Source organism: Kogia breviceps, chromosome 15, assembly GCF_026419965.1.
Source record: "Kogia breviceps isolate mKogBre1 chromosome 15, mKogBre1 haplotype 1, whole genome shotgun sequence".
Classification (NCBI taxonomy): domain Eukaryota; kingdom Metazoa; phylum Chordata; class Mammalia; order Artiodactyla; family Physeteridae; genus Kogia; species Kogia breviceps.
The window spans coordinates 6,927,611-6,946,485 of record NC_081324.1 but is presented as its reverse complement, the minus strand read 5'-3'; the positions used below and the strand labels follow the sequence as shown (position 1 = coordinate 6,946,485).

General features: G+C 46.9%; 1 protein-coding gene across 7 annotated transcripts in view; it reads left to right on the top strand.

Moving 5' to 3' along the window:
* Nucleotides 1-6,282: 6,282 nt before the first annotated feature.
* SOCS6 (suppressor of cytokine signaling 6) overlaps nucleotides 6,283-18,875 on the top strand; it is a 1,023,578-nt gene continuing 1,010,985 nt past the window's right edge. For 2 of the 7 annotated variants that reach the window (XR_010836697.1, XR_010836698.1), the window contains exons 1-2: nucleotides 6,386-6,485; nucleotides 11,238-11,426. The gene's annotated coding sequence lies outside the window, so the exon portion shown is untranslated. Of the gene's footprint in view, nucleotides 6,486-6,941; nucleotides 7,142-8,521; nucleotides 10,519-11,237; nucleotides 11,427-18,875 lie in introns of those variants that run through there. The other 5 variants (XM_059041416.2, XR_010836699.1, XM_059041418.2 and 2 more) reach the window with 5 other exon arrangements.

The window sequence follows — 18,875 nt, the reverse complement described above, 5'->3', positions numbered from 1 at the left end:
CTATGCTGAAGTGCTACCTTTCTCAGCAAAGAAACACGTACCCAAGTACCTTCTGCCAGGTCTTAAAAACCTTCTGAATTCCTTGTTCTTAGAGGTGGGCACCATTCCTTTGCTGTCAGCGTGTCCCCAGCGAGCAGAATCTAGCTGCTGATTGAAATAGCCCAGACATTTTCCCTTAATAATTGTCGACTGAAGAAAATTGCACAACCTAAAAGTTGAGAATTATGTTTTATTCGGTGGCCTACTGAGGGCTATAGCCTGAGGTTCAGCCTCTCAGATAGCTCTGAGGAACTGCGGCAGAGAGTTAAGGGAGGAGCCAGGATATATAAGAGTTTTTGCTGCAAAAACCTGTAGCTGAACATCAAAAGATTACTGCTAATCACACCAAAACACCCAGACACCCCAAGATACTGATTTTAGTGCCTTTCTGTATATGGAAAGAAGCAAGTGGCTGGACGCATTGAAATTATTCCTTTGCTACGTATCTTAACTATCTAGGGGCAGTACCTTTCTCCAACCTGAATTCCCCTCAGGGTGCACCGTCAGGGCTGCAGCTGTGGCGGAAGGCTTGATGGTGGGTAACGTTCATTGTTTACTGAAGGGGCAGGCAACATTTTTTTGTCCACCTAATTATGCTCTGGAGATCAGGTATTTGTCACTTCCCAAAGGACAAACCAGCCACCCCATATCTTAAAGTGGATCTTTTCTTAAACAAAATAATTAAAATTAATTTTTGGCCGCGTTGGGTCTTCGTTGCTGCACGCGGTCTTTCTCTAGTTTCGGCCAGTGGGGGCTACTCTTCGGTACGGTGCACAGGCTTCTCATTGCGGTGGCTTGTCTTTGTTGCAGAGCACGGGTTCTAGGCGCACGGGCTCAGCAGTTGTGGCAAACAGGCTTAGCTGCTCCCTGGCATGTGGGATCTTCCCGGACCGGGGCTCGAACCCGTGTCCCCTGCATCGGCAGGGGGATTCTTAACCACTGTGCCACCAGGGAAGCCCTTAAAGTGCACCTTTAAGAACTCTTCTCAGATGGATGGAGAGAGGAATGAAATATTCATATTTATTTATCAAAGACGTCTTGAGTCCCTATTGTATGAAAATATCTTTCAAGGTACTGGTAGCATGCTATGAAGATGAATAAGACAAAGCAGCTGCATTCAAAGGAGAAGAGAGAAGAACTGTTGCAGTTCAGGGCAGAGTATGACCTGTGCTGTAAAACCCAAGGTGGGGTTTCTATAGAGAGAGACATTGTTCCTGATGGGATGGATCTGAACATTGACTGATGATGAGTAAGGTTTTCAATATACAGAAATAATCAGAAATAAGCAGAGGGTGTGTGTGTTTGTGTGTGTGGTGGGGGGGTGAGATGGAAGAACGTTCTAGGCAGAGAGAAAAGCACGAGTTAAGGCACAGGGTGGGGACTGTCTGGAGATGGAGCTCCCCAGCTTGGCCAGGCAAAGTGTAACATGAGAAAGCAGTGGACTGCAGGGCTGGAGAAATGGGTTTGGGTGCAACTCTCTCTCTCTGAATGCCAAGTAACTGAGTCACTCTTTTGTACTTTATGGGGAAGTAAGGGTGAACACAGGATTTATTTTCTGAACAGGAGCGACTTTGGGATGAAAGGTGGCACCAGTCTCATTTGTGCCGGAACAATAGTTATAACCTGGTACTGTCCTGGGCAAACTGGAACCATGGTGACGCTAGTAATTGGGGGAACTCTATAAGGAGAAGCTTTGATCGGGAGGAGACCTCAGTGACTTCATTCCAGTGAACAGGCCCTCCGGGTGGGTGGATGGGAGGGGTGGAAGGGGCGGGGACGGAGGGGTGGGCAGGCCTAGGACTCCTGCATCAGTTCCCTGTGGGTGCCACAACAAAGCATCATGAGCTGCGCGTTTAACCCAATAGAAATATCTCCTTTCCTGGTCCTGGAGGCCGGAAGTACACAATCAGGCTGTGTGTAGGGCCATGCTCGCCCTGATGGCTGTAGGGGAGGATCCTTCCTTGCCCGTTCCAGCTCCAGGTTTTGGCAGCAGTGCCGGCAATCCTTGGCTTGTGGGCCCATCGCTGCCATCTGTGCCTTCCTGGGGTTCTCCCTGATGGTCTTTACACGCCTGTCTCTGTGTCCGTTCTCCTCTTATAAAGACAACAATCAAATTGGATGAAGGGCCCACCCTACCCCACTCTGACCAACTTAACTACATTTGTGAAGACCCCACTTCCAAACAATAGTCGCACTCTGAGATCCCAGGAAGGACGTGAATCTCTGCGGGACACCCTTCAATCCAGTGCAAGTACCAAACAGGGAACCTCGGGCGAGCGGAGGGCTTCTCCTGGTCCTCAAAGGCAGGGAGGCAGGAGGCAGCAGAACGGCAGCAGGAAGGTGAGAGGGATGTTGAGAGTGTGGAGTGTCGCTCGCTCGGACAGCTTTCCGGCAGGCAGGGGCCCGCAGGGTGCTTTCAGCGAGAATGTACGTGAAATAGCAAGACAAGGTTGGAAGGCTGCCTGCCGTATCCCATCCTGCTTCCACCCAATTTTCTCCAGTCTGAGCTCCTCTTTTTCCCTCTTCTGGAAGAAGGAAGACGTTTAATACTAGAAATCAAACCAGACTTGACATTGGGAGATGGCAGTTCAAGTCCTGACTCAACTATTTTTAACTTTGTTGCTTGGGCAAAAGTCAGATGATTTTGGAGTCTGTTTCCTCCTCCATAAAATGAGGGTGCTGAGGATGATCCAGAAAGTTCTTTCTGGCTCTACAAGCTATAACTTTAGGAGGAACAGGTAGAACTATGCTCTTCTGCGCCTGTTAAGGGGATAGACTTACAGCAGGACCCTTTGCCATCACCATCTTTTTTTTTTTTTTTAATTTATTTATTTATTTTTGGCTTCGTTTCTGGGCGAGGGCTTTCTCTAGTTGCGGCGAGCAGGGGCCACTCTTCATCGCGGTGCGCGGGCCTCTCACTATCGCGGCCTCTCCCGTTGCAGAGCACAGGCTCCAGATGCACAGGCTCAGCAGCCATGGCTCATGGGCCTAGCTGCTCCGCGGCATGTGGGATCTTCCCAGACCAGGGCTCGAACCCGTGTCCCCTGCATTGGCAGACAGATTCTCAACCACTGAGCCACCAGGGAAGCCCCTTTTTAAAATTAATTTATTTTATTTTTGGCTGCATTAGGTCTTCGTTGCTGCGTGAGGGCTTTCTCTAGTTGCGGCGAGCTGGGGCTACTCTTCGTTGCGGTGCCCGGGCTTCTCATTGTGGTGGCTTCTCTTGTTGCGGAGCATGGGCTCTAGGTGCACAGGTTTCAGTAGTTGTGGCTCATGGGTTCTAGAGCTCAGGCTCAGTAGTTGTGGCGCACGGGCTTAGTTGCTCCGCAGCATGTGAGATCTTCCCGAACCGGGGCTTGAACCCATGTCCCCTGCATTGGCAGGCGGATTCTTAACCACCGTGCCACCAGGGAAGCCCACCATCTTTCAGCAAGTGTATCTATCAGACAGTGTTGTCTGCAGCCAAAGTATTGGAATTCAGCCAAGCATGGAGATTTTAATGGTATATTTAGCCACTATTATCTCTACACTAAAGTTGTTATATTATTCATATAGTTATCACTATTATTTCAGTTTAGTGGTTAAGAGCTCATATTGTGGAGTCAGAGAGATCTAAGTCTGAATGCCAGCTCTGCCCCATAGTAGCTGTGTGACTTTGATAAAGTTATTTACTACTTATACACAAGAAGCCACAGTTTCCTCACCTGTAATGTGGGGATGATGATAATACTGATCTTACAAATAGATGATTGTTAAAATAAAGTAGATAATATACACCAAAAACATTTAAATGCCTTGCCTGTAAAATATATATAACCTAGTAATAACAATCATTATGGACCAGGTTTTGTGCATTATCGCAAGTAATCTTCACAAGCATTTAATATACTTAATATCAAAATATCAAAACCCCTCCCCCACTCCCACCCCCCCTCTTCAAAGACATTGAAGTTACAACTGAGAAACTTAAGGTCACATAACTATATGAACTGTCAAAGCTGAGATGCCAGACCAGCTCTGCCAGACTCAGAAGCCCGTGTCTTGATCGTGTCTCCTGGAAGAGTCAGCTCTCTCCACTGCTAGCTTAGTGCTTATCAAGCCCTGCTGATGGCCCCCAGCTGGCCTTCTTTAGATCATATAAGGAGCCACCAGCCCCCTGATACTCCAATCTGTCCCATGGCTTTTCCTTCTGAAGGGCTCACAACAAGAGGGGTGGGTTGAAAAGTTTGCTTCTTTTCTAATTACCACTTATGATTCTCTCTGACCATTCTATTTCAGTCAACATTAACTGTGATTAGATATTTAAGAATTGAGTTGTATCTAAATCAGGGTAACAATAATGGTAGGGGTTGAGTAATAAATTCGGCTAAGAACTGAAGATGACAGAAGGTCTGGTGATCACATATAACAAATGACATCAACCTTGTATATACTATTCAGTCATACAAACCAATTGAATCACCTGACAATCCAATTTTTAAATTATTAATCATTTTGTGTTTAGATGAGAATTATATATTCAACATTTACAGGAATAAAGATCAATTACTTGCACTTTTGTTGTTGTTGTTGTTGCGGTACGCGGGCCTCTCAATGTTGTGGCCTCTCTGGTTGCGGAGCACAGGCTCCGGACGCGCAGGCTCAGCGGCCATGGCTCACGGGCCCAGCCGCTCCGCGGCATGTGGGATCTTCCCGGACCGGGGCACGAACCCGCATCCCCTGCATCGGCAGGTGTACTCTCAACCACTGGGCCACCAGGGAAGCCCTACTTGCACTTTTTTTAAAGCTAACAGCTTAACTGAGGTATAATTCAGCTACAAATTCAGGTTGGAACAACTTTACGCCTTTTCTCGGTAGCCTTGTTTCCCTGGTGGCGCAGTGGTTGAGAGTCCGCCTGCCGATGCAGGGGACGTGGGTTCGTGCCCCGGTCCGGGAAGATCCCACATGCCGCGGAGCGGCTAGGCTCATGAGCCATGGCCGCTGAGCCTGTGCCCCACAACGGGAGAGGCCACAACAGGGAGAGGCCCGCGAACCGCAAAAAAAAAAAAAAAAAAAAATAGTCCATACTATTCAAGAAATACAAGTTTTAAAGCCAACAATTATTAAGTTAGACTTTTTTTCCAACAAAAGGTTTCACATATTTATTACTGAGCTACACAGTGAGCAGCGGTGAGGAAAGATCAAGAAAAGAGGAGAGAGCCATGCCATTTCTCCCATCAAACACAGGCAGCTGTTCCAGACACTAGTGATGTTCTGATACGCTGAGACGCAATTGACCTTGATAGCTTAATGTGCGCTACATCATATGTGGGGCTCCTTATAGACCCAGCTTGGTTCTTCTCCAATGCCTTCTCTTGGAGTTGTACCTGATTTCATTACCAGTTTTCATTGGAATCCACTGGAGAATGAGACGATTCTGCTTTTGTTTCTTGGCCAGGAATCGCTTGATCCTGAAGTCTTGTGAGAAGACATGGCAAGGAGCAAATGCAACCACACATAGGATGACGGACAAGAGAAAAGAGCTTAAGTTAGATTTTAATGATACTTATCTTTAATCACTTTTCTTTGATGAAAAGAGAAATAAAAATGTTCTTGTTGCTTCTCATTGGCAAAAATCCAATTTGCTGTTATTGCTATATGTTGGGACGGTTCACCCAATTTCCAAAGAAATGGGTCAAGTCACCAACACTCAACTTTACGTCACACTACCTTGGAATTCGGCGGCGCAAACAATAGTGAACTATTCCTGCATAAAACCCCACTAACAAGGACTAAATGGAAAAGCAGATGGCTTGAAAGAAGGAATAGGTTTTCTTTTAACAAGCACATTCTACGGTTAAGCTAGACAAGGTGTGGGGAAGGGCTCCCTCCCTGGCCCTGCTCGGGCGCGCGTGCTCGCCTGTCCCTCCCTCCCCGCGGAGACCGGGTCCGGGTCACCGCACCAGGTGAGCTGACCTCGGCCGCGTGGAGGCCGCCGCCCGACCGCAGGGACAAGGGCAGGGCCGGCGGCCGAGGACATCTTCCTTTCCGCGTCGGCCCGGCCGCCGAGGAGGGGAGGCTGCAAAGGCAGAGGCAGCACCGGACAAGCGGCCGGGTCAGCGGGCGGGGCGCGCCGGGCGGGCAGATGCCGGGACTCCGACTCCAGCAGGGGACCGGCCCCCAGGCCCCGCGGCGCCCCCGGCCCCGCCCCGCACGCCCCCACCCCCGCCCCCGCCGGCCCGCCCCCCGCGCCGACGCCCGCCGGCGCCGCGGGCCGAGTGGTGGGCGCGGAGCGGCCGGCTCGGCTCCTCGGCTGCGGCTCCAGCTCGGGCCGGCGCCCGGCGCGCCCCTCCTGGAGGAGGAGGAGGAGGAGGAGGAAGGAGGCGGGAGGAGGAGTTGCGGGAAGGAGGGCCGAGCGCGGCAGTCGCGCCGGCGCTGGGCGAGGAAGCGGAGCGGGCGGCCGCCGGGTGAGCGTCTGCGGAGCCGAGTTGGAGGCTGGGTCCGGGCTCGGCTTCCCGCCCTCTGTCCTCGGGGGCCCGGGGAACCGGCCGCGGCGGTGTCCCCTCTCCTCCGGCCGGCGGGGCGGCTCCGGCGCGGAGGGGGCCGGGGAGGCCGCCCGGCGGGGAGCGGCGAGGGTCCCGGCGGCGTGAGGCCCTGCGCGGGTCCGCGGGCGGGGGCCGGGCCGGCGGGGAGCGGCGTCCGGGAAGCCGGGCTGGAGAGGGCCGAGGCCTGCTTCCGCCGCGCGCCGGCCGGACCCCTCGGCCTCTCGTCCGCCGCGCGCGCCGGGCCCGGGCCGCCGCCTTTGTTGCCCGCAGTCAGCCGGGGAGAGGCCGGGGCTCGGCAAGGCCTGGGGCGGCGGCGTGGGGCCTGCGCGCTGCGCAGCCCCTTGGCCGCGCTCGGACCCCCGAGCTGGAGGCCGGCGGCCGCAGGGCGGGCTGGGGGCCGCAGGCCGCGCCCGTGCCGTTCCCTGGGGGGTCGCGTTGGGCCGAGACCCTGGTCTGTTCCGCGCGTGGAGGCGCCGCCGGACCCTCGCGGGCTCGCGCGGGCGTGGGGACTGGAGATGTCAAGCTGCCCCCGAGACGGGCCTTGATTTTCAATTTGCTTCAGGTGTTGACAACTTCAGGTACACATTTGTGGTTCATTCTGGGTCAGAGCTAGTGACATTTCTCGGGGGCACGTCCTGGTGCAGAACTTGGAATGTGTGCGGTCGTCTGTAGGCCACCTTAACATGTAGTCGGAATGTGGAATTTGCGGTTGCCATCCGTACTTTTTGGAATTCAGGGCCAGGTGGGAATATGTGGCAGAGCTCAGGCTTCCGGTAATGAAATATATAATGTTGAATTCAGTTCAGCAGATGTTTCTTGAACGTCTGCCCCGGAAAAGGCGATATATGCCGCTTTACTGGGTATGAGGACAGAAAACGTAGTAGTCACAATTATAATGTGAATGATTTCCGTGTATGTTCTTCGTGGACCGTGTATATGTGTATTCAAGCAAAAGTAAACTGCCATCTACTTCAAGATGAAATGTCTGAGGTTTTCTCAACCATAGTAGGTGTACATTTATCCTGACTTTTTTTGTTAACCTAACAAATATCACAACATAAAATCTACTTAGCTTACCTGAATGAATGGATTTTAAGTGGACTGTTTAGTCCTGTGGGGAATCATTTTTGTTTAGAAACGTGAACGGCGGTTGTTTATCAAGTTTCGCAGAGAAAACCCGAAAACATAGCCTGTGATCCGTTCCCCATGCTTTCTTATTTATTTCTCAGTGCCGCATCAGGTAGCATGGATGTGGTAAGTTTCGGAAGCCATTCCAGAATATACAGAACAGAATATGTGGCCTCAACCCGCTGGTTCCGACATTGTCCCTAACGTTTCCTTGTTGCCTTTGGGGAAGCTGGCCCACTGACGTTGTGCTTAACTAGGACACTTAGGAGAACTCACCTGTGACTTGGCAAGTGCTTTCCACTGGTCTGGGTACGATCACCGAGATTATTCACCTGAACCTTTACCCTTTTTCGAGCTTCCTTCATCTCTTCTGAAACATTTTTTCCTTTTTTTTTTTTTAAATGATCTTAAAATACCTCCTGAATTGATGGGAAGTACATGGCACTGCCCCTTTCCCTTCTTTTAGTGGGAAGATGGGCAGGCCTTAAACAAGGCCTCTGCAGGACCCAGGGGCGAACTCTTGGTGTCACCTGGCACCCTCCCCATAGCACCTTGCAGGGAGTGGTAGAGAAAGGGTTTGGGTGCCTCTGATCTGGGCTGCGGCCAACCTGGGCTGTGCCACGACCTGGGAGGGAAACTCAGCTGTGCTGGATGGATTCCTACTCATCTCATGGTCCTGAGCGCACCTTTAAAAAATAAAAATTACGTATCTATTTGGTCGGGCCGGGTCTTAGTTGCAGCAGGCGGGCTCCTTAGAGTCAACATGTGAGCTCTCAGTTGTGGCATGCATGCGGGATCTAGTTCCCTGACCAGGGGTTGCACCCGGCCCCCCTGCACTGGGAGCGCGGAGCCTTAACCACTGTGCAACCAGGGAGGTCCCTGAGTGGTCCTTTAATGGCTCTCTTCTTAGGGGACAGAAGGAGGCATCTCCTTAAGCCTGTCTTGTTGGGTAATGTCACTCATCCGAGAAAAAACTCTGGTAGTTTTCTCCACTGTGGTCAGTTTTCAGGAAACTTTTGTGTTACTAACATTATCTTTTATTTTGCTCATAGAAGTGCCTGTGTGATCTAATTTAAAAGTCATAACATACTCCAGAAAAGGGAACTGTTATGCCCATTTCTGAATTTGTGGCAGTTACCGTTATCACTAGCTTAAAAATACGCAGTCATGCAAAATGGATCGGTGCACACGCACACACACACACAAACACACACAAATATACTGAAGTATGAGGTCAAATACCGCACATTATTTATAATCTCGAATAACTAATGGGTGTGTATGCGTCTATTTTAATACTTAATAAGGGTAGGTAGGTAAATGACCTAGAGTTAAAAAGATCACCTTTTGTTGTTTTCTGCTTGTTGCATTTTATGAGAAATGAAAATTGTCTATTTCAGTTCTCTGTCCCCATCGCTGACCTCTTCCACTTTTGGAAATGACACATCTGTGGCACCTGGGTGATTTTTGTAAAATTATTGCTTTTGCAAGGGAGAAATTTATAATATTAGCATGTGTCATAAAAAGGGGAAACTTTCTTGTATGACTAGCTTGATTGAAAGAGTTGTCCAGGTAGAGAAAGAGAGAAACAGCAGTGGGCCATGTTTTAAAGTGTATTGGGAGTGAAATTGTCATTAATATTTTTATGGTCAGTTTATTATGCTGTACAACATGTTGGTTTAGCCAGTAAGTAGGGAAGGCTTTTGGACTCAGGGCACATGTTACCTTAAACCAACTTCAGAGTCATCTTTGATGATTCATACAAACATTACGTTTTACTTTGTTGTGACGTTTGGTTTGGGTGACCGTTGGTCTCGTTAATGTTTGAAGAATAGACAGACTTAGATAAAGTCATTTAAGACTTCCATTCTCCTTTTGCACACAGAGGACGTTTTAGAGGTGTTAGATCTTTAGGGAAGCGTGTACATTACTAGCTTTGTGACCTTGAACCCATTATATAACCCCTCTGAGTCTTGTTCCTCATGTGGGGCTAAGGTGGGGATAATCTGTCTGTCAGAGTTACTGTGAATACATGTATATTTTGTTTCAAGTAAAATCCAAACTCTTTACCATCGACCGCGAGACTTCTGCCTGGTTCTTCAGCGCATTTTGAACAACCCTGTCTCTGCCTTAGCACAAAGGTGTGGTCTGGCCTTTCTCTTCCTCAGCATTCCAAGCTGCTTCTGGCTTCCTCCCCTTTGACGGTTTTCCTAGACTGCTCTTCAGTGGCTCCCCCTGTGGTTGGTTCATTCTCAGGGTCACCATCTCAGAGAAGCCTTCCCTGACCACCCTTCCTGCCAGCTCCTTCAGTAATCCCATTTTATCAATTGCTATGCTTCTGATACAACATTCACTACTGCGTTCCTTGTGGAGGGCGCGGGCTGCGCTCTTTCTCCTTTGCCTCCCTCACACATGGCGTGGAGCCTGGCCACTGAGTGGGGACGTGGTGTACAGAAAGCGCTTGTAGCTTTTACGCGGTTGTCTGCACGTTAAAGGCAGAGATGTGCTGGCTGGATCTGAGACATCCGTTGGGTTTTTTGTGTTTTTTATTTATCCCTGGCTGAGTTGATCTGCTCAGCTGAATAAATCATATCACTGGTGAGGCCAAAGTTCTTGAAACTGCGTGGCCCCAAATCCCCACACAGGGAGAACTACATCTTCTTGTAGAACCGCGACGTGTGTCTGAATTCACTCACACACCCCACTGGCTGGTCGTGAAGACGCACAGGCCTCTTGTCGCTCCTGGAAGCACGGTTAACTGAAGTGTGAGGAGAGTGACGGCCCCGGAGCACATTTCCCTTGGTGTTGCCTTACAGAGCTTAGCAAGGTAAAACGTCAGTTGTCTGGCACCTCTGGCATCCTCAGAATTAAGCAGGAGGGAAGAACTCATTAGGAATTAGACAAGCCAGAGAGACCTGGGTGACTCTGACTGCAGCTGGTGAAGGCAGTCTCTCATGGGGTTGCAGATCGAGGCTCGAATTTCAGCACTGTGATTTTATAGGGTAGGCTTTTAAAATAAAATCAAAGTCTTATCTGTCTTCTGTGTAAAATAATCACGAGGCCTTCCTCAACATTGGTGTAATAATTTGAGATAATGCATGTAAGTGTGTGAGTTCAGTGCCAGGCATATAACAGGTGCTAACAGTAGTAATTAGTTTAAAATGTACTGTGATTAGTTAAAAGGAGTATTCTGGTTAATCAGCAATATCTGCATAAGACTTGGTTTTTCTTGTTTAAGAAGCCCCGTGTGGGGAAGGGGTGTGAGACCAAAGAGGCGAGAAAAATGGAAATAAAAGAGGAGGGAGAATGGGAGTGTACAGAATTATTAGTGGTGTAGCTACTAGAATTATGAGGATGACGCATGGTTGCAGTGTAAGCAGCGGTGGGTTGACTGGCTCTGGGTCGCTGCGGTCAGTTGGTGGGAAATCTAGAACAGAAAGCCACCTGCGAGGCCCTGGGCGCTTGTCCTCCTCCTGATTGTTTTAATATTGTCTTATCACTCTCAACAGCCATCACACTGAAATTTTTTCTTAAAATTATTAAAAGGGCATCACACTTGGAGACTATGTGTGGGGAGCGGCGGCTATCCCATTGTCCTTGGGAGCCGAATCTTGAGTAGTAGAGAAGAAGGAAAGAAGGAAAGACCACATCTCTCTGAAGGCCTGGGAGACGAAGTTTCCTGAGCATCAGTAAACCCTGCAAGCGTCACTATGCCGTCCTGAAATCTTCCAACAGGTAAATTTGAGCACGTGAAGAGCGTCTGTCTGTAGACAGCATGAGATTATATTTAATGGGCACAGTTCTGTTTAAAGTGTCTCTTTTAAGAAGGCAGAGGAATATATGGCCCCTATTAGATAAAATCTCTATCAAAAACAATTTTAAGACTTTAATGTTACTCTTTAGAACTCTTGAGAAAAGATGTACTCAGCACGCGCTCTAGATCACCTATTATTCGGTGCTGCTTGCTGTTGTGCTTACAGGGATAGACATTATTCTGGCCACACCAGTGCCACACTGGGTGGTGGAAGCCACAAGGTTAACACACTTTTAAAGTAAGGTGAACTCTTACCGGTAGACTTGTTATTTCGTACGGTTTTCCTTTTGTTTTGATGTTTATAATAATGAAGGTGTTTGTTACTAAACCTGAGTTTGGGTTTTAAAGGAGATATCATCATTCCTCTGACAATAGTCATTTTTGTCTGTTGACATTGCTTTTAAAGTAAAAAGTATATATATATTTAGGGAATAACATTACTACCACGTATCACTGACTGTCAGAATATGTAAGCATGTACCAAACATAGCATTGTATTAGGATTTAGTGGTTTTGTACATTGGCAGAATTACTGCCTTTTAGAATTAGAAGGAACCTTCTGATAACCTCATCCGTATGCAGATGACGAGGAAATTGAGACTAAGAGTGGTTACGTAATTTGCCCGAGTCACAAACCACATTGCTAACAGATTTTAGAATGAAACGCTTCTCTTGCTGTTGATGCAAGATGTTTTCATTTACTTCTGGTAGCCAGGAAATTTGGATTTCTGTCTTCATGGAGGATGTCACAGTTGAGCTGAGTCTTAGAGGGTGTTTGGGAAGAGGTCTAGACGGCAAGGACAGTATCCCAAACGGGCTGAGCTGTAGGAGCTATAGCATCAACCTATAGATTCTTTTCTCTCCTCTCCTGAGTAGGGTTACCTGTTTTCGATTTCTTGGTTTACTTCCTTGATGTGATGGAGCTTAACCTCCTAGTAGCCTCCTAGTAAGGTGACGGTGTGTGTGTGCGTGTGCATGCCTGCGTGTTTGAGACCTTGCGTATCAGAAAATGTCTATGTTCTAAATATTTGCTTTATAGCCTGACTGTATAGAATTCTAGGTTACTGTTTTAGTCAGCATAGAACAGGTTATGCTGCAATGGCAGATTAACTCTGAAATCTCAGTGCGTAAGTAAATGCTTCCTGCTTGGTTTCACCAAGTCTGCTGTGGGCCTGACACTCCTCTGGCATCTTCCTGCAGTTCCCCGTCATGTCACCGCGTGGCTCTGGGTTTCCACAGCAGGTGCAAAAGAGAGCCGACAGGTCACAAGCCGGCACTAAAGATTTGGCGCAGAAGTGACGCATGTCACTTGTTCACAGTCCATTGGCCCGAGCCCGTCATATGGCCCTGCAGGTGTGCGGGGAAACGTGGGCGTGCGCAGAAGAGTTGTGGACTACGAACGTGTACCGCGTTGGAAGCAGACTTCCTCCCGGTAGTTCAAAGACGTTGCTCCACTAACTTGCAGCTTCCAGTGTGATCACTGTGTCAGTTGCCATCTCTTTCCCAATCATTTGTATGTAAATTTTTTCTCTTTCTGGAAGCTTTATAGTATCTTTCTGTTGTTGTCTAAATTTTAAAATTTCACCATGATGTGCCTGATTATTATTTTTTCTTCTTTGGGTGTACCGAGCATTCCATGGATTCTTCAGTGGGTAAACTTGTGTTCTTCCGTTCAGGGGAAAAGTTGAAATTTTCTTTGGTAATGCTTTCCCCTTCATTTTCTTTCTTTTCCTGACTAAAGCTCTTTTTTTATTGGATGTTGGACCTCCTGGATTGATATATTAATTTTTTTTAGCCTTTTCTCAAATACTTAAGTCATTTAATTTTCTGATTCTTTTTTGGGGGGAGGATATTTTCAGTTTTTCTTCTGTTGAATTTTTATTTTGGTTTATAGGAGTTTTTGTTTTCTAACTGTTCCACCCCCACTTTTTAATAAATAGCATCTGACTCTTGTTTCAGATTTGCGATATTTTTGCTTAGGCTTATTTCTGTTGCCTTCCCTTCCAATAGGCTTAGATCTCAGCTTTCTCTCATTTGTTTAAGCCCGTTAACTCTGTTGTCATTTGTTTTCCAGTTTTCATTGTCCTTGTGTTTGTGTGTGTGTGTGTGTGTGTGTGTGTGGAGATAAAAAAGTATATGTTTCATTAGAAGCTCATCCAAAGTTTTTTTCTTTTTAATAGTTTTTGTTTTGCTAGGATCAGTGAATATTAAAGTCTTTTACTTTGGGGGAAACCCAAATCTAATTTTTCTTTAAATAAAGGTTTTCAGTGTGTTTTCAGTTAGTACTGTCATGAAGCCACACCTATATCACTGAACTTTGTGCAACTTAATTTATGAAATGTCTGCTGATCTATGGTGGGTAACATGAATTATTTTTAAGTTGGATCATTTTAAAAGCATCAAGAGATCCCCTGTTTGGCAGCCTATAATTAAGTGATTACTTTTGACAATTAAGTTATCATTTTACAGTGTGTATAATCTTCCATTTTGTAAGATTTTTATATTTGCTTAATAGGGCTGTATCATTCATTTGAATAATTATTGCTCTGCAGGATGCCCTTTATTGCTAATGATCAGTGAATGTGGTTTATATTCACTCTTAATATACATTTAATAAATCTTTTGTGGATTACTTTTTGTACTCCAGATCTGCTCTTCTTTATTAGGTATACTTATATAAAATGAGGAAAAGATTGTTTTAACTAAAATCTCTTATTCTCTAATGCAGATTGAATGGAAAACTCGTACATATTCTATACAAAAGCATTTGAACACATAATTGACACATTTCATTTTAAATTGGAGCTTTGTGTTAAGACCTAAAGGCTGAAAGCGGTCAAAGCAATTGCTTTACTTTTCAATTATTTTTATGTGCATGTTGCCATTAGGAGTTAAAAATTTTTGCTTTAGTAGTTCATTATATTTAAGAGACCTTATGTATGAACAAATTTTGAAGAAAGAAAAGTAGAGAAGGAACTCCATCATTATACTATTTGGTACAGCACCCCTGTCCCAGAATAAAAATAAACGGCAAACAGATATTTGGGCCCTACTTAATTGTCAACAGTTTGTCAAAAAATTCTCAAAGGATCTTACCTACTTCGTAGTTTAACCAATAGTTTAATTCTTTCTCATAGGCAGTGGAAGTGGTGAGCCTAGGGATTTACTATGTTTTTAGCGAAAACTTTGGTAAGTCCCTGGCAAGGTGTAAAACTGTACACATTTAAAAAATTAGCATGTATATACAAAAGACATTAATGAATTGGTAATAGGTGTACTACTTTTTAAATACAACATGTTAAAATCTGAATCAAAAAATTGAGAGTGAGTTTGTTTCATTAATCAAATCTTATAAAGCCAGCTCCATTAACAGTTTAAATGATTGAATTTATGAACATTTGTTTTATATTCAATTTAATAGGAATGTGTTGAACACAGTTATAGGAAAAAATACTTAGAAGTGCTCACAGAAGTTCTCTACAGGTTAAATTTCTAAGTCTCTGCATATTTTTGTTTTCATTGAATCAGATAATTTTAGAGCTTGATGTGTTTTAGAGATCTGCCTCTTTATTTTATATGGGGAATCTGAGACTCACTCAGTGTCACGTAGCAAACTTAGTGCTACATTGTATTTTGGTATATATCCCACAAAGTGGGATTTGAATCACTTGAAAATTTATTAGGCCTAGAGTTTGTCATACAGAGTGAAGTAAATCAGAAAGAGAAAAACACCATATTGCTAATACATATATATGGAATCTGAAAAAAAAAAATTGGTGTTGATGAACCTAGGGGCAGGACAGGAATAAAGACGCAGATGTAGAAAGTGGACTTGAGGACACGGGGAGGGGAAGGGTAAGCTGGGATGAAGTGAGAGAGTAGCATGGACATATACACACTACCAAACGTAAAATAGATAGCTAGTGGGAAGCAGCCGCATAGCACAGGGAGATCAGCTCGGTGCTTTGTGACCACCTAGAGGGGTGGGATACAGAGGGTGGGAGGGAGACGCAAGAGGGAGGGGAAATGGGGATATAGGTATACATATAGCTGATTCACTTTGTTATACAGCAGAAACTAAAACACCATTGTAAAGCAATTATACTCCAATTATACTCCAGTAAAGATGTTAAAAAAAGATGTTAAAAAAAGAAAATTTATTAGAGCTTTTGCTGTAATTATAAATTCATTCTTAATTTTAAATTATATGGCAACTTTAAGTCTACTTTTCTTAATTTGATTATGTTTAAATGTCTATCTACCTTTGTAGCCATGCAAATATTCATATTGCTTTTTAAAAAAATAAATTTATTTATTTTAAATTTATTTTTGGCTGTGTTGGGTCTGTCGCCGCGTGTGGTCTTTCTCTAGTTGTGGTGGCTTCTCTTGTTGTGGAACACGGCCTCTAGGCACGCAGACTTCAGTAGTTGTGGCACGAGGGCTCAGTAGTTGTGGCTCGTGTGGGCTCTGGAGCGCAGGCTCAGTAGTTGTGGTGCATGGGCTTAGTTGCTCCGCGGCATGTGGGATCTTCCTGGACCAGGGCTCGAACCCGTGTCCCCTGAATTGGCAGGCGGACTCTCAACCACTGCACCACCAGGGAAGTCCCCATATTGCGTTTTTAAAAAATAAAGCTGATTGTGTGAAGATCCAGAGGATCGAACGGAAGTGAAAGCAATTCTATTACCTTTACTACATTTCAGTTATTTAGTGAGGAGTTGGAGATTTTACCCTCCTTGCAAGCTATCACGTTAGCCAGAAACAGTTTCATGGTTGCTGCCAGAAGACATGAGACTCCCGGGTCGGAGATAAAGGACTTTGTTACTCAGGAGAGGGGCAGTTCCATCTGGTGCCAGTTCCCCGAGCGCCAGTGCAGTGTTGGGAGAAGACTGGGTGGGCACGGGGACAGAGGGGAAAGCAGGAAACTAGTGAGGAGGCCGTGCAGTGATGCAGGCAAGGTTAGGACAGCAGCTCGGTCCAGTGTGGAGATTGGACCCCAAAGGGATTGGATTTTGCCTGTATTTTGAAGATAGGAATTGAGCTTTTGTGACCTCTTGCAGCGGTCCCCAACCTTTTTGGCCTCAGGGACCGGCTTCACGGAAGGCAGTTTTTCCACGGACGCGGGGCTGGGGCTGGCGGTGTGGGAGGCGTTATGGTTCAGGTGGTGACGCGAGCAACGGTGATGGCCGGCGGCAGGTGAAGCTTCGCCCGCTAGCCCACCGCTTGACCACCTGCTGTGCGGCCCGGTTCGGCAGGTGAGGCTTCGCCCGCTCGCCCACCGCTTGACCACCTGCTGTGCGGCCCGGTTCGGCAGGTGAGGCTTCACCCGCTCGCCCACCGCTTGACCCCTGCTGTGCGGCCCGGTTCGGCAGGTGAAGCTTCGCCCGCTCGCCCACCGCTTGACCCCTGCTGTGCGGCCCGGTTCGGCAGGTGAGGCTTCACCCGCTCGCCCACCGCTTGACCACCTGCTGTGCGGCCCGGTTCGGCAGGTGAAGCTTCGCCCGCTCGCCCACCGCTTGACCCCTGCTGTGCGGCCCGGTTCCTAAGAGGCTGAGGCCCGGAGGTTGGGAAGCCCTGAGCTTTTGGATGTGGAGGGAGAGAAAGAAAAGCCGTGGGTGATTCTGAAGGTTTTGGTCTGGGCAGTTGGAAGAAGTGAGTAACCATAAATGAAAAGTGGGAAAAACTGCAGGTAGAGCAGGTTTGGTGGGGGGGGTGGGATGGGAAAACTCCAGAGTCTAGTTTCGAACATGCTAAGTCTCAGGTATCTCTAAGATAGCGCAGCAGCACAGTCCAGAGGGGAGTTGGCTCTGTAGCTGCGCTAAATAAAGAGGTAAAAGTTTGGGAGCGGATGACGCATCATCATTCCCCGCCTGAGAATGAGTGACGTTGCCGAGGGACGTGCGTGTAGACAGAGAAGGGAATGACCAGGGTCTGAGTGCAGGGTGCCCCAACCTTCAGAGATTAGAGGCTGAGAATCTGAGGGGTGGCCAGCTGTGTCAGATGCTGCTGGCAGAGTGTGGAAGATCAGGACGGAGAGCCGGTGCCGGATGTGCAGGAGACGTTATGAGTGACCTTGGCAGAAGCAGTTTCTGTGTAACGGTGGTGCAGTAGGTCTCTGGCGTGGGTTTAAGAGAAAATGGGAGAAAGGGATTTGTAGATCTCAAGTATGCATGGTTTTCCCAAGGCGTTTTGCTGCAGAGGGGGATTAAAGAGGTAGAACCACAAGATTGTGGGGAAAGTGGGGTCAGGACCAGTTTTTTGGTATCTATGAGAAGTGACATTTTTAGGAGTGATCCAGTAGAGGGAAGTTTTTGGAAGGGGAAGGAGACCAAGTGCACCAGTGGAGGGGGCCCTGCCGAGAGGGGCGTGGATGTGTATAATCAAAGGATGGATATGGGTTGATGTGGTGTTGGGGTCTGCAGTTGTCTTCTGAAGTTCTGAATTTTCTTTGTGAAATAGGACACTGGGCCACCCGCTGAGCTTGAAGATGGGGGAGTAGGTGTTGGAGGTAGGAGGAAAGGTGTGACATGGTCGGCAAGGAGCGTGAGAGGTGAATGGACCAGGGGAATGTGGTTTGATTTCCAGGCAGCATTAAGCCTCCATGTGAGGTTCCTGGTGATAAGTGAGGCCAGCCAGAGCGGTCACGTGTTTCTCCAGCCACGTTCCCTGTAAGGGGGCAGGCCTGGCGCAGGGAGAGTCGGATTTAAACGGGTGTTGTGGTTTTGCCAGGGGAGTTTTTCAGAGTGAGGGTGGGGGAAGGGAATATGAGCCCGGGAACGATGGTGATTAATCATGGCATATAAGCTGAAGTAGGGAGGGAAGGAGGGTCATTGAAGAGCTGCTGGGGTTATCAACTCTTAGCATTTAAACTTTGACTATTTCATACACCAAATAAAAAGTAACGTCAGATTTGCAAAAAGTTATTTTAAGTGGGCTGAGGAGTAGGGGGCTGTCTAGTTTGTAATAAAACAAAAATAATGCAATATTCTTATCTACTGATTTACTTTTCTGTTTGGTGATCATGCCATGTATGAAAGCCAAGAAAAGACCTTGTGTTCTGCTGTGACCTGATGGATCTACTCAGCCATTCTCTTTCAAAAAGTACCTTAAGAACAAACACGTTTACAGACTTTATTCTTATAAAAACACTCCGTGTTTATTATAGAATATTTTGAAAATAAGGTATTGAAAATAATACTTACAAAGTCTTCTATGATCCAGTTGACAGTTATGCTGTATTTCTCTCTGGTCTGATTTTCCTCCCTATTCTTTCTACATAATTGAGGCCACACTTTACACAAGATTTTGTTTCCTGTGTTTTTGCACTTAACAAATGAACAATATGAACTTTTCCCCCATGTTATTTTTAACTG